This window comes from Ambystoma mexicanum (assembly GCF_040938575.1).
Source record: "Ambystoma mexicanum isolate Mex_15411 chromosome 12 unlocalized genomic scaffold, UKY_AmexF1_1 Mex_chr12_unloc.1, whole genome shotgun sequence".
Classification (NCBI taxonomy): Eukaryota; Metazoa; Chordata; class Amphibia; order Caudata; family Ambystomatidae; genus Ambystoma; species Ambystoma mexicanum.
Genome location: NW_027182322.1, coordinates 3,622,701 through 3,638,082, shown reverse-complemented (window position 1 = coordinate 3,638,082; position 15,382 = coordinate 3,622,701). Strand labels below are relative to the sequence as shown.

Below are 15,382 nucleotides of genomic sequence, written 5' to 3'. Positions count from 1 at the left end.
TCATGCCGCCTCATTCTCTTGGCTTCATACAGGGATTTTATCTCCTCCCTGTCTCACCCTCATGCAGGGATGCATGACCAATGCTCCTTCCCTTCTCGCCCGCATACATGGATGCACGTTCATGTCTCCTCGTTCTCTCGGCTTCATACAGGGATTTTATCTCCTCCCTGTCTCACCCTCAGGAAGGGATGCATGATCAATGCTCCTTCCCGTCTCGCCCGCATACATGGATGCACGTTCACGCCTCCTCCTTCTCTCGGCTTCATACGGGGATCATATCTCCTCCCTGTCTCACCCTCATGCAGGGATGCATGACCAATGCTCCTTCCCTTCTCGCCTGCATACATGGATGCACGTTCACGCCTCCTCCTTCTCTCGGCTTCATACGGGGATCATATCTCCTCCCTGTCTCACCCTCATGCAGGGATGCATGACCAATGCTCCTTCCCTTCTCGCCTGCATACATGGATGCACGTTCACGCCTCCTCCTTTTCTCGGCTTCATACGGGGATCATATCTCCTCAATGTCTCACCCTCACTTCCAACATGTGTAACTTCTTGTTCTCTTTGACGTCTGGGGCATGGGTGGCTACTGCACAGCTCTAGATGTCGCCCACCTGCAAGGTGCTATGGAAAGCACTTTTCCACATTGGACGTGCTATATTAACCCCCTCTCCCCAAATACAATAAAAATAAAGAAATATATGTGCTTCCATAATGTCTACCTTCTAATGTTTCATATGTGTAAGCACATTGTCCTCCTCCTGACCACATTCTAAAACTATGTGCAAATTGTTCCTTCCATAAACTGTCACTTCCTTGGCCCTTTATTTATAATGACTGTTATACTCTCTCTCTTTCCGCCACAGTATAAAAAAGCCTAGCACACCTCATGATTGGACTAAGAAATTCCTGTCATTTAGTTGGAAATGATTTTCCCATTATCCCCAAAAACTCCTCACTGTGTCTAAGAACGCTTTTTTTCACAGGACAATACAGATCAGATTGACTTGAAAGGTCCTTTCACGCGACTACAGAATGCCTCTCATTCCACTAAAAGATACGCCAGTGCCTACAATAGCCTAGGACTAGACTACGAGTCCCAATGTAGAAAGACCACAAGTCCACAGATATGCCTGTTTATTTAAACATCTGTATTATCATCAGCGTGTGACTGTAAAGGCGGGACCTCGCGCTCTCTGTAACGCGCTCCATTGGCAACATCAGTTAAATGTCGTTGGTTCAATCCCTCGCGGATGTTGTTTTTATTCCCATTTGTAACTGGGAAATACTGTCGCTGCAATACATATGTCTTAATCAAGCTAGTGGTTATTGACGTAAATGGCAGTGTTATAATGTTTCATGTACTGCAAATGTCACCACATAATGCGCTCTTAATTAGATTTGGTTGAAATACATTACAGTCACCCGATGAAAAAGTGTGCAAAGAGCATTAAAGAAACAAAAGGTTCATAACAGTAACAGGACATATCGAATTGTTTCAGTCCTCCACAGAGATTGCCAATGTATTAATGGAAATTCTAAAATATCTGCCCAACTGCCGTGACATTGCCTCACCGCAATGCCGTGACTCGGATTCGAACCGAGGTTGCTGCAGCCACAACGCAGAGTACTATCACGGTGAGCTACTTGGGCTGCTACAATGTGACGTTCCACCTCTATCATAAGCTGTACTCCATCTGTGATGTCATGACTCATGTTTGAATTAAAGGTTGGTTGTGATGTTATAAATGAGAATAAGTGGACACCTGATCCCCAGTCACTTATTTAAGATCTCAATAATCAAGTCAGAATCCAAATGAAAGTCATCAAAGTGGAGCCAATTAGAAATAATACAGTTACACAAACCTGGCAATCGTGCGGCAGCCAGGGCCGATAATGGCCCGCCAGCCTGAGAGCAGGAAAGTGTGAGAGCAGTGATGGTCTTGTGAGAGTTTACAGCTGTTATTGACCCTGTCCCCTTCCATTGCAGAGTTTTCTCCCTATAAGAAGTGCAGAGGCTCCCTCCGGGGTGCTAATAGTACATTTATTTTTTTGCGCAGGAGAAGTGCTCTTCACCAATTGCACGTGCCAAATCACCCGAAGGCCACCACCATAAAATTCAGGCATTCATGTTCATGCGTCCTCCATGTTATGTCCTTATAAAGGGATGCATGTTCATGATGACTCCATGTCACACCTGCATACAAGGATGCATGTTCATGCCGCCTCGTTCTCTTGGCTTCATACAGGGATTTTATCTCCTCCCTGTCTCACCCTCATGCAGGGATGCATGACCAATGCTCCTTCCCATCTCGCCCGCATACATGGATGCACGTTCACGCCTCCTTCTTCTCTCGGCTTCATACGGGGATCATATCTCCTCCCTGTCTCACCCTCATGCAGGGATGCATGACCAATGCTCCTTCCCTTCTCGCCTGCATACATGGATGCACGTTCACGCCTCCTCCTTCTCTCGGCTTCATACGGGGATCATATCTCCTCCCTGTCTCACCCTCATGCAGGGATGCATGACCAATGCTCCTTCCTGTCTCGCCCGCATACATGGATGCACGTTCACGCCTCCTCCTTCTCTCGGCTTCATACGGGGATCATATCTCCTCCCTGTCTCACCCTCATGCAGGGATGCATGACCAATGCTCCTTCCCTTCTCGCCTGCATACATGGATGCACGTTCATGCCTCCTCCTTCTCTCGGCTTCATACGGGGATCATATCTCCTCAATGTCTCACCCTCACTTCCAACATGTGTAACTTCTTGTTCTCTTTGACGTCTGGGGCATGGGTGGCTACTGCACAGCTCTAGATGTCGCCCACCTGCAAGGTGCTATGGAAAGCACTTTTCAACATTGGACGTGCTATATTAACCCCCTCTCCCCAAATACAATAAAAATAAAGAAATATATGTGCTTCCATAATGTCTACCTTCTAATGTTTCATATGTGTAAGCACATTGTCCTCCTCCTGACCACATTCTAAAACTATGTGCAAATTGTTCCTTCCATAAACTGTCACTTCCTTGGCCCTTTATTTATAATGACTGTTATACTCTCTCTCTTTCCGCCACAGTATAAAAAAGCCTAGCACACCTCATGATTGGACTAAGAAATTCCTGTCATTTAGTTGGAAATGATTTTCCCATTATCCCCAAAAACTCCTCACTGTGTCTAAGAACGCTTTTTTTCACAGGACAATACAGATCAGATTGACTTGAAAGGTCCTTTCACGCGACTACAGAATGCCTCTCATTCCACTAAAAGATACGCCAGTGCCTACAATAGCCTAGGACTAGACTATGAGTCCCAATGTAGAAAGACCACAAGTCCACAGAAATGCCTGTTTATTTAAACATCTGTATTATCATCAGCGTGTGACTGTAAAGGCGGGACCTCGCGCTCTCTGTAACGCGCTCCATTGGCAACATCAGTTAAATGTCGTTGGTTCAATCCCTCGCGGATGTTGTTTTTATTCCCATTTGTAACTGGGAAATACTGTCGCTGCAATACATATGTCTTAATCAAGCTAGTGGTTATTGACGTAAATGGCAGTGTTATAATGTTTCATGTACTGCAAATGTCACCACATAATGCGCTCTTAATTAGATTTGGTTGAAATACATTACAGTCACCCGATGGAAAAGTGTGCAAAGAGCATTAAAGAAACAAAAGGTTCATAACAGTAACAGGACATATCGAATTGTTTCAGTCCTCCACAGAGATTGCCAATGTATTAATGGAAATTCTAAAATATCTGCCCAACTGCCGTGACTCGGATTCGAACCGAGGTTGCTGCGGCCACAACGCAGAGTACTAACCACTATGCGATCACAGCGAGCTACTTGGGCTGTTACAAAGTGACGTTCCACCTCTATCATAAGCTGTACTCCATCTGTGATGTCATGACTCATGTTTGAATTAAAGGTTGGTTGTGATGTTATCCATGAGAATAAGTGGACACCTGATCCCCAGTCACTTTTTTAAGATCTCAATAATCAAGTCAGAATCCAAATGAAAGTCATCAAAGTGGAGCCAATTAGAAATAATATAGTTACATAAACCTGGCAATGGTGCGGCAGCCAGGGCCGATAATGGCCCGCCAGCCTGAGAGCAGGAAAGTGTGAGAGCAGTGATGGTCTTGTGAGAGTTTACAGCTGTTATTGACCCTGTCCCCTTCCATTGCAGAGTTTTCTCCCTATAAGAAGTGCAGAGGCTCCCTCTGGGGTGCTAATAGTACATTTATTTTTTTGCGCAGGAGAAGTGCTCTTCACCAATTGTACGTGCCAAATCACCCGAAGGCCACCACCATAAAATTCAGGCATTTATGTTCATGCGTCCTCCATGTTATGTCCTTATAAAGGGATGCATGTTCATGATGACTCCATGTCACACCTGCATACAAGGATGCATGTTCATGCCGCCTCGTTCTCTTAGCTTCATACAGGGATTTTATCTCCTCCCTGTCTCACCCTCATGCAGGGGTGCATGACCAATGCTCCTTCCCTTCTCGCCCGCATACATGGATGCACGTTCATGTCTCCTCGTTCTCTCGGCTTCATACGGGGATTTTATCTCCTCCCTGTCTCACCCTCAGGAAGGGATGCATGACCAATGCTCCTTCCTGTCTCGCCCGCATACATGGATGCACGTTCACGCCTCCTCCTTCTCTCGGCTTCATACGGGGATCATATCTCCTCCCTGTCTCACCCTCATGCAGGTATGCATGACCAATGCTCCTTCCCTTCTCGCCTGCATACATGGATGCACGTTCACGCCTTCTCCTTCTCTCGGCTTCATACGGGGATCATATCTCCTCAATGTCTCACCCTCACTTCCAACATGTGTAACTTCTTGTTCTCTTTGACGTCTGGGGCATGGGTGGCTACTGCACAGCTCTAGATTTCGCCCACCTGCAAGGTGCTATGGAAAGCACTTTTCCACATTGGACGTGCTATATTAACCCCCTCTCCCCAAATACAATAAAAATAAAGAAATATATGCGCTTCCATAATGTCTACCTTCTAATGTTTCATATGTGTAAGCACATTGTCCTCCTCCTGACCACATTCTAAAACTATGTGCAAATTGTTCCTTCCATAAACTGTCACTTCCTTGGCCCTTTATTTATAATGACTGTTATACTCTCTCTTTCCGCCACAGTATAAAAAAGCCTAGCACACCTCATGATTGGACTAAGAAATTCCTGTCATTTAGTTGGAAATGATTTTCCCATTATCCCCAAAAACTCCTCACTGTGTCTAAGAACGCTTTTTTTCACAGGACAATACAGATCAGATTGACTTGAAAGGTCCTTTCACGCGACTACAGAATGCCTCTCATTCCACTAAAAGATACGCCAGTGCCTACAATAGCCTAGGACTAGACTATGAGTCCCAATGTAGAAAGACCACAAGTCCACAGATATGCCTGTTTATTTAAACATCTGTATTATCATCAGCGTGTGACTGTAAAGGCGGGACCTCGCGCTCTCTGTAACGCGCTCCATTGGCAACATCAGTTAAATGTCGTTGGTTCAATCCCTCGAGGATGTTGTTTTTATTCCCATTTGTAACTGGGAAATACTGTCGCTGCAATACATATGTCTTAATCAAGCTAGTGGTTATTGACGTAAATGGCAGTGTTATAATGTTTCATGTACTGCAAATGTCACCACATAATGCGCTCTTAATTAGATTTGGTTGAAATACATTACAGTCACCCGATGAAAAAGTGTGCAAAGAGCATTAAAGAAACAAAAGGTTCATAAAAGTAACAGGACATATCGAATTGTTTCAGTCCTCCACAGAGATTGCCAATGTATTAATGGAAATTCTAAAATATCTGCCCAACTGCCGTGACATTGCCTCACCGCAATGCCGTGACTCGGATTCGAACCGAGGTTGCTGCGGCCACAACGCAGAGTACTAACCACTATACGATCACGGCGAGATACTTGGGCTGCTACAATGTGTCGTTCCACCTCTATCATAAGCTGTACTCCATCTGTGATGTCATGACTCATGTTTGAATTAAAGGTTGGTTGTGATGTTATCCATGAGAATAAGTGGACACCTGATCCCCAGTCACTTATTTAAGATCTCAATAATCAAGTCAGAATCCAAATGAAAGTCATCAAAGTGGAGCCAATTAGAAATAATATAGTTACACAAACCTGGCAATGGTGCGGCAGCCAGGGCCGATAATGGCCCGCCAGCCTGAGAGCAGGAAAGTGTGAGAGCAGTGATGGTCTTGTGAGAGTTTACAGCTGTTATTGACCCTGTCCCCTTCCATTGCAGAGTTTTCTCCCTATAAGAAGTGCAGAGGCTCCCTCCGGGGTGCTAATAGTAAATTTATTTTTTTGCGCAGGAGAAGTGCTCTTCACCAATTGCACGTGCCAAATCACCCGAAGGCCACCACCATAAAATTCAGGCATTCATGTTCATGCGTCCTCCATGTTATGTCCTTATAAAGGGATGCATGTTCATGATGACTCCATGTCACACCTGCATACAAGGATGCATGTTCATGCCGCCTCATTCTCTTGGCTTCATACAGGGATTTTATCTCCTCCCTGTCTCACCCTCATGCAGGGATGCATGACCAATGCTCCTTCCCTTCTCTCCCGCATACATGGATGCACGTTCATGTCTCCTCGTTCTCTCGGCTTCATACAGGGATTTTATCTCCTCCCTGTCTCACCCTCAGGAAGGGATGCATGATCAATGCTCCTTCCCGTCTCGCCCGCATACATGGATGCACGTTCACGCCTCCTCCTTCTCTCGGCTTCATACGGGGATCATATCTCCTCCCTGTCTCACCCTCATGCAGGGATGCATGACCAATGCTCCTTCCCTTCTCGCCTGCATACATGGATGCACGTTCACGCCTCCTCCTTCTCTCGGCTTCATACGGGGATCATATCTCCTCCCTGTCTCACCCTCATGCAGGGATGCATGACCAATGCTCCTTCCCTTCTCGCCTGCATACATGGATGCACGTTCACGCCTCCTCCTTTTCTCGGCTTCATACGGGGATCATATCTCCTCAATGTCTCACCCTCACTTCCAACATGTGTAACTTCTTGTTCTCTTTGACGTCTGGGGCATGGGTGGCTACTGCACAGCTCTAGATGTCGCCCACCTGCAAGGTGCTATGGAAAGCACTTTTCCACATTGGACGTGCTATATTAACCCCCTCTCCCCAAATACAATAAAAATAAAGAAATATATGTGCTTCCATAATGTCTACCTTCTAATGTTTCATATGTGTAAGCACATTGTCCTCCTCCTGACCACATTCTAAAACTATGTGCAAATTGTTCCTTCCATAAACTGTCACTTCCTTGGCCCTTTATTTATAATGACTGTTATACTCTCTCTCTTTCCGCCACAGTATAAAAAAGCCTAGCACACCTCATGATTGGACTAAGAAATTCCTGTCATTTAGTTGGAAATGATTTTCCCATTATCCCCAAAAACTCCTCACTGTGTCTAAGAACGCTTTTTTTCACAGGACAATACAGATCAGATTGACTTGAAAGGTCCTTTCACGCGACTACAGAATGCCTCTCATTCCACTAAAAGATACGCCAGTGCCTACAATAGCCTAGGACTAGACTCTGAGTCCCAATGTAGAAAGACCACAAGTCCACAGATATGCCTGTTTATTTAAACATCTGTATTATCATCAGCGTGTGACTGTAAAGGCGGGACCTCGCGCTCTCTGTAACGCGCTCCATTGGCAACATCAGTTAAATGTCGTTGGTTCAATCCCTCGCGGATGTTGTTTTTATTCCCATTTGTAACTGGGAAATACTGTCGCTGCAATACATATGTCTTAATCAAGCTAGTGGTTATTGACGTAAATGGCAGTGTTATAATGTTTCATGTACTGCAAATGTCACCACATAATGCGCTCTTAATTAGATTTGGTTGAAATACATTACAGTCACCCGATGAAAAAGTGTGCAAAGAGCATTAAAGAAACAAAAGGTTCATAACAGTAACAGGACATATCGAATTGTTTCAGTCCTCCACAGAGATTGCCAATGTATTAATGGAAATTCTAAAATATCTGCCCAACTGCCGTGACATTGCCTCACCGCAATGCCGTGACTCGGATTCGAACCGAGGTTGCTGCGGCCACAACGCAGAGTACTAACCACTATACGATCAGCTACTTGGGCTGCTACAATGTGTCGTTCCACCTCTATCATAAGCTGTACTCCATCTGTGATGTCATGACTCATGTTTGAATTAAAGGTTGGTTGTGATGTTATCCAGGAGAATAAGTGGACACCTGATCCCCAGTCACTTATTTAAGATCTCAATAATCAAGTCAGAATCCAAATGAAAGTCATCAAAGTGGAGCCAATTAGAAATAATATAGTTACACAAACCTGGCAATCGTGCGGCAGCCAGGGCCGATAATGGCCCGCCAGCCTGAGAGCAGGAAAGTGTGAGAGCAGTGATGGTCTTGTGAGAGTTTACAGCTGTTATTGACCCTGTCCCCTTCCATTGCAGAGTTTTCTCCCTATAAGAAGTGCAGAGGCTCCCTCCGGGGTGCTAATAGTAAATTTATTTTTTTGCGCAGGAGAAGTGCTCTTCACCAATTGCACGTGCCAAATCACCCGAAGGCCACCACCATAAAATTCAGGCATTCATGTTCATGCGTCCTCCATGTTATGTCCTTATAAAGGGATGCATGTTCATGATGACTCCATGTCACACCTGCATACAAGGATGCATGTTCATGCCGCCTCATTCTCTTGGCTTCATACAGGGATTTTATCTCCTCCCTGTCTCACCCTCATGCAGGGATGCATGACCAATGCTCCTTCCCTTCTCTCCCGCATACATGGATGCACGTTCATGTCTCCTCGTTCTCTCGGCTTCATACAGGGATTTTATCTCCTCCCTGTCTCACCCTCAGGAAGGGATGCATGATCAATGCTCCTTCCCGTCTCGCCCGCATACATGGATGCACGTTCACGCCTCCTCCTTCTCTCGGCTTCATACGGGGATCATATCTCCTCCCTGTCTCACCCTCATGCAGGGATGCATGACCAATGCTCCTTCCCTTCTCGCCTGCATACATGGATGCACGTTCACGCCTCCTCCTTCTCTCGGCTTCATACGGGGATCATATCTCCTCCCTGTCTCACCCTCATGCAGGGTTGCATGACCAATGCTCCTTCCCTTCTCGCCTGCATACATGGATGCACGTTCACGCCTCCTCCTTTTCTCGGCTTCATACGGGGATCATATCTCCTCAATGTCTCACCCTCACTTCCAACATGTGTAACTTCTTGTTCTCTTTGACGTCTGGGGCATGGGTGGCTACTGCACAGCTCTAGATGTCGCCCACCTGCAAGGTGCTATGGAAAGCACTTTTCCACATTGGACGTGCTATATTAACCCCCTCTCCCCAAATACAATAAAAATAAAGAAATATATGTGCTTCCATAATGTATACCTTCTAATGTTTCATATGTGTAAGCACATTGTCCTCCTCCTGACCACATTCTAAAACTATGTGCAAATTGTTCCTTCCATAAACTGTCACTTCCTTGGCCCTTTATTTATAATGACTGTTATACTCTCTCTCTTTCCGCCACAGTATAAAAAAGCCTAGCACACCTCATGATTGGACTAAGAAATTCCTGTCATTTAGTTGGAAATGATTTTCCCATTATCCCCAAAAACTCCTCACTGTGTCTAAGAACGCTTTTTTTCACAGGACAATACAGATCAGATTGACTTGAAAGGTCCTTTCACGCGACTACAGAATGCCTCTCATTCCACTAAAAGATACGCCAGTGCCTACAATAGCCTAGGACTAGACTCTGAGTCCCAATGTAGAAAGACCACAAGTCCACAGATATGCCTGTTTATTTAAACATCTGTATTATCATCAGCGTGTGACTGTAAAGGCGGGACCTCGCGCTCTCTGTAACGCGCTCCATTGGCAACATCAGTTAAATGTCGTTGGTTCAATCCCTCGCGGATGTTGTTTTTATTCCCATTTGTAACTGGGAAATACTGTCGCTGCAATACATATGTCTTAATCAAGCTAGTGGTTATTGACGTAAATGGCAGTGTTATAATGTTTCATGTACTGCAAATGTCACCACATAATGCGCTCTTAATTAGATTTGGTTGAAATACATTACAGTCACCCGATGAAAAAGTGTGCAAAGAGCATTAAAGAAACAAAAGGTTCATAACAGTAACAGGACATATCGAATTGTTTCAGTCCTCCACAGAGATTGCCAATGTATTAATGGAAATTCTAAAATATCTGCCCAACTGCCGTGACATTGCCTCACCGCAATGCCGTGACTCGGATTCGAACCGAGGTTGCTGCGGCCACAACGCAGAGTACTAACCACTATACGATCAGCTACTTGGGCTGCTACAATGTGTCGTTCCACCTCTATCATAAGCTGTACTCCATCTGTGATGTCATGACTCATGTTTGAATTAAAGGTTGGTTGTGATGTTATCCAGGAGAATAAGTGGACACCTGATCCCCAGTCACTTATTTAAGATCTCAATAATCAAGTCAGAATCCAAATGAAAGTCATCAAAGTGGAGCCAATTAGAAATAATATAGTTACACAAACCTGGCAATCGTGCGGCAGCCAGGGCCGATAATGGCCCGCCAGCCTGAGAGCAGGAAAGTGTGAGAGCAGTGATGGTCTTGTGAGAGTTTACAGCTGTTATTGACCCTGTCCCCTTCCATTGCAGAGTTTTCTCCCTATAAGAAGTGCAGAGGCTCCCTCCGGGGTGCTAATAGTAAATTTATTTTTTTGCGCAGGAGAAGTGCTCTTCACCAATTGCACGTGCCAAATCACCCGAAGGCCACCACCATAAAATTCAGGCATTCATGTTCATGCGTCCTCCATGTTATGTCCTTATAAAGGGATGCATGTTCATGATGACTCCATGTCACACCTGCATACAAGGATGCATGTTCATGCCGCCTCATTCTCTTGGCTTCATACAGGGATTTTATCTCCTCCCTGTCTCACCCTCATGCAGGGATGCATGACCAATGCTCCTTCCCTTCTCGCCCGCATACATGGATGCACGTTCATGTCTCCTCGTTCTCTCGGCTTCATACAGGGATTTTATCTCCTCCCTGTCTCACCCTCAGGAAGGGATGCATGATCAATGCTCCTTCCCGTCTCGCCCGCATACATGGATGCACGTTCACGCCTCCTCCTTCTCTCGGCTTCATACGGGGATCATATCTCCTCCCTGTCTCACCCTCATGCAGGGATGCATGACCAATGCTCCTTCCCTTCTCGCCTGCATACATGGATGCACGTTCACGCCTCCTCCTTCTCTCGGCTTCATACAGGGATCATATCTCCTCCCTGTCTCACCCTCATGCAGGGATGCATGACCAATGCTCCTTCCCTTCTCGCCTGCATACATGGATGCACGTTCACGCCTCCTCCTTTTCTCGGCTTCATACGGGGATCATATCTCCTCAATGTCTCACCCTCACTTCCAACATGTGTAACTTCTTGTTCTCTTTGACGTCTGGGGCATGGGTGGCTACTGCACAGCTCTAGATGTCGCCCACCTGCAAGGTGCTATGGAAAGCACTTTTCCACATTGGACGTGCTATATTAACCCCCTCTCCCCAAATACAATAAAAATAAAGAAATATATGTGCTTCCATAATGTCTACCTTCTAATGTTTCATATGTGTAAGCACATTGTCCTCCTCCTGACCACATTCTAAAACTATGTGCAAATTGTTCCTTCCATAAACTGTCACTTCCTTGGCCCTTTATTTATAATGACTGTTATACTCTCTCTCTTTCCGCCACAGTATAAAAAAGCCTAGCACACCTCATGATTGGACTAAGAAATTCCTGTCATTTAGTTGGAAATGATTTTCCCATTATCCCCAAAAACTCCTCACTGTGTCTAAGAACGCTTTTTTTCACAGGACAATACAGATCAGATTGACTTGAAAGGTCCTTTCACGCGACTACAGAATGCCTCTCATTCCACTAAAAGATACGCCAGTGCCTACAATAGCCTAGGACTAGACTATGAGTCCCAATGTAGAAAGACCACAAGTCCACAGATATGCCTGTTTATTTAAACATCTGTATTATCATCAGCGTGTGACTGTAAAGGCGGGACCTCGCGCTCTCTGTAACGCGCTCCATTGGCAACATCAGTTTAATGTCGTTGGTTCAATCCCTCGCGGATGTTGTTTTTATTCCCATTTGTAACTGGGAAATACTGTCGCTGCAATACATATGTCTTAATCAAGCTAGTGGTTATTGACGTAAATGGCAGTGTTATAATGTTTCATGTACTGCAAATGTCACCACATAATGCGCTCTTAATTAGATTTGGTTGAAATACATTACAGTCACCCGATGAAAAAGTGTGGAAAGAGCATTAAAGAAACAAAAGGTTCATAACAGTAACAGGACATATCGAATTGTTTCAGTCCTCCACAGAGATTGCCAATGTATTAATGGAAATTCTAAAATATCTGCCCAACTGCCGTGACATTGCCTCACCGCAATGCCGTGACTCGGATTCGAACCGAGGTTGCTGCGGCCACAACGCAGAGTACTAACCACTATACGATCACGGCGAGCTACTTGGGCTGCTACAATGTGTCGTTCCACCTCTATCATAAGCTGTACTCCATCTGTGATGTCATGACTCATGTTTGAATTAAAGGTTGGTTGTGATGTTATCCAGGAGAATAAGTGGACACCTGATCCCCAGTCACTTATTTAAGATCTCAATAATCAAGTCAGAATCCAAATGAAAGTCATCAAAGTGGAGCCAATTAGAAATAATATAGTTACACAAACCTGGCAATCGTGCGGCAGCCAGGGCCGATAATGGCCCGCCAGCCTGAGAGCAGGAAAGTGTGAGAGCAGTGATGGTCTTGTGAGAGTTTACAGCTGTTATTGACCCTGTCCCCTTCCATTGCAGAGTTTTCTCCCTATAAGAAGTGCAGAGGCTCCCTCCGGGGTGCTAATAGTAAATTTATTTTTTTGCGCAGGAGAAGTGCTCTTCACCAATTGCACGTGCCAAATCACCCGAAGGCCACCACCATAAAATTCAGGCATTCATGTTCATGCGTCCTCCATGTTATGTCCTTATAAAGGGATGCATGTTCATGATGACTCCATGTCACACCTGCATACAAGGATGCATGTTCATGCCGCCTCATTCTCTTGGCTTCATACAGGGATTTTATCTCCTCCCTGTCTCACCCTCATGCAGGGATGCATGACCAATGCTCCTTCCCTTCTCGCCCGCATACATGGATGCACGTTCATGTCTCCTCGTTCTCTCGGCTTCATACAGGGATTTTATCTCCTCCCTGTCTCACCCTCAGGAAGGGATGCATGATCAATGCTCCTTCCCGTCTCGCCCGCATACATGGATGCACGTTCACGCCTCCTCCTTCTCTCGGCTTCATACGGGGATCATATCTCCTCCCTGTCTCACCCTCATGCAGGGATGCATGACCAATGCTCCTTCCCTTCTCGCCTGCATACATGGATGCACGTTCACGCCTCCTCCTTCTCTCGGCTTCATACGGGGATCATATCTCCTCCCTGTCTCACCCTCATGCAGGGATGCATGACCAATGCTCCTTCCCTTCTCGCCTGCATACATGGATGCACGTTCACGCCTCCTCCTTTTCTCGGCTTCATACGGGGATCATATCTCCTCAATGTCTCACCCTCACTTCCAACATGTGTAACTTCTTGTTCTCTTTGACGTCTGGGGCATGGGTGGCTACTGCACAGCTCTAGATGTCGCCCACCTGCAAGGTGCTATGGAAAGCACTTTTCCACATTGGACGTGCTATATTAACCCCCTCTTCCCAAATACAATAAAAATAAAGAAATATATGTGCTTCCATAATGTCTACCTTCTAATGTTTCATATGTGTAAGCACATTGTCCTCCTCCTGACCACATTCTAAAACTATGTGCAAATTGTTCCTTCCATAAACTGTCACTTCCTTGGCCCTTTATTTATAATGACTGTTATACTCTCTCTCTTTCCGCCACAGTATAAAAAAGCCTAGCACACCTCATGATTGGACTAAGAAATTCCTGTCATTTAGTTGGAAATGATTTTCCCATTATCCCCAAAAACTCCTCACTGTGTCTAAGAACGCTTTTTTTCACAGGACAATACAGATCAGATTGACTTGAAAGGTCCTTTCACGCGACTACAGAATGCCTCTCATTCCACTAAAAGATACGCCAGTGCCTACAATAGCCTAGGACTAGACTATGAGTCCCAATGTAGAAAGACCACAAGTCCACAGATATGCCTGTTTATTTAAACATCAGTATTATCATCAGCGTGTGACTGTAAAGGCGGGACCTTGCGCTCTCTGTAACGCGCTCCATTGGCAACATCAGTTAAATGTCGTTGGTTCAATCCCTCGCGGATGTTGTTTTTATTCCCATTTGTAACTGGGAAATACTGTCGCTGCAATACATATGTCTTAATCAAGCTAGTGGTTATTGACGTAAATGGCAGTGTTATAATGTTTCATGTACTGCAAATGTCACCACATAATGCGCTCTTAATTAGATTTGGTTGAAATACATTACAGTCACCCGATGAAAAAGTGTGCAAAGAGCATTAAAGAAACAAAAGGTTCATAACAGTAACAGGACATATCGAATTGTTTCAGTCCTCCACAGAGATTGCCAATGTATTAATGGAAATTCTAAAATATCTGCCCAACTGCCGTGACATTGCCTCACCGCAATGCCGTGACTCGGATTCGAACCGAGGTTGCTGCGGCCACAACGCAGAGTACTAACCACTATACGATCACGGCGAGCTACTTGGGCTGCTACAATGTGTCGTTCCACCTCTATCATAAGCTGTACTCCATCTGTGATGTCATGACTCATGTTTGAATTAAAGGTTGGTTGTGATGTTATCCAGGAGAATAAGTGGACACCTGATCCCCAGTCACTTATTTAAGATCTCAATAATCAAGTCAGAATCCAAATGAAAGTCATCAAAGTGGAGCCAATTAGAAATAATATAGTTACACAAACCTGGCAATCGTGCGGCAGCCAGGGCCGATAATGGCCCGCCAGCCTGAGAGCAGGAAAGTGTGAGAGCAGTGATGGTCTTGTGAGAGTTTACAGCTGTTATTGACCCTGTCCCCTTCCATTGCAGAGTTTTCTCCCTATAAGAAGTGCAGAGGCTCCCTCCGGGGTGCTAATAGTAAATTTATTTTTTTGCGCAGGAGAAGTGCTCTTCACCAATTGCACGTGCCAAATCACCCGAAGGCCACCACCATAAAATTCAGGCATTCATGTTCATGCGTCCT

The 15,382-nt window shown here is 45.3% G+C and overlaps 3 non-coding genes across 3 annotated transcripts; all 3 read right to left on the bottom strand.

Moving 5' to 3' along the window:
- Positions 1 to 5,890: 5,890 nt before the first annotated feature.
- On the bottom strand, positions 5,891 to 5,962 carry TRNAH-GUG (transfer RNA histidin (anticodon GUG)). Its single transcript has one exon. It is a non-coding gene; the product is annotated as a tRNA-His (tRNA).
- Positions 5,963 to 12,574: 6,612 nt separating this feature from the next.
- On the bottom strand, positions 12,575 to 12,646 carry TRNAH-GUG (transfer RNA histidin (anticodon GUG)). The gene has a single exon. It is a non-coding gene; the product is annotated as a tRNA-His (tRNA).
- Positions 12,647 to 14,806: 2,160 nt separating this feature from the next.
- TRNAH-GUG (transfer RNA histidin (anticodon GUG)) lies at positions 14,807 to 14,878 on the bottom strand. The gene has a single exon. It is a non-coding gene; the product is annotated as a tRNA-His (tRNA).
- Between the last annotated feature and the right edge of the window lie 504 nt (positions 14,879 to 15,382).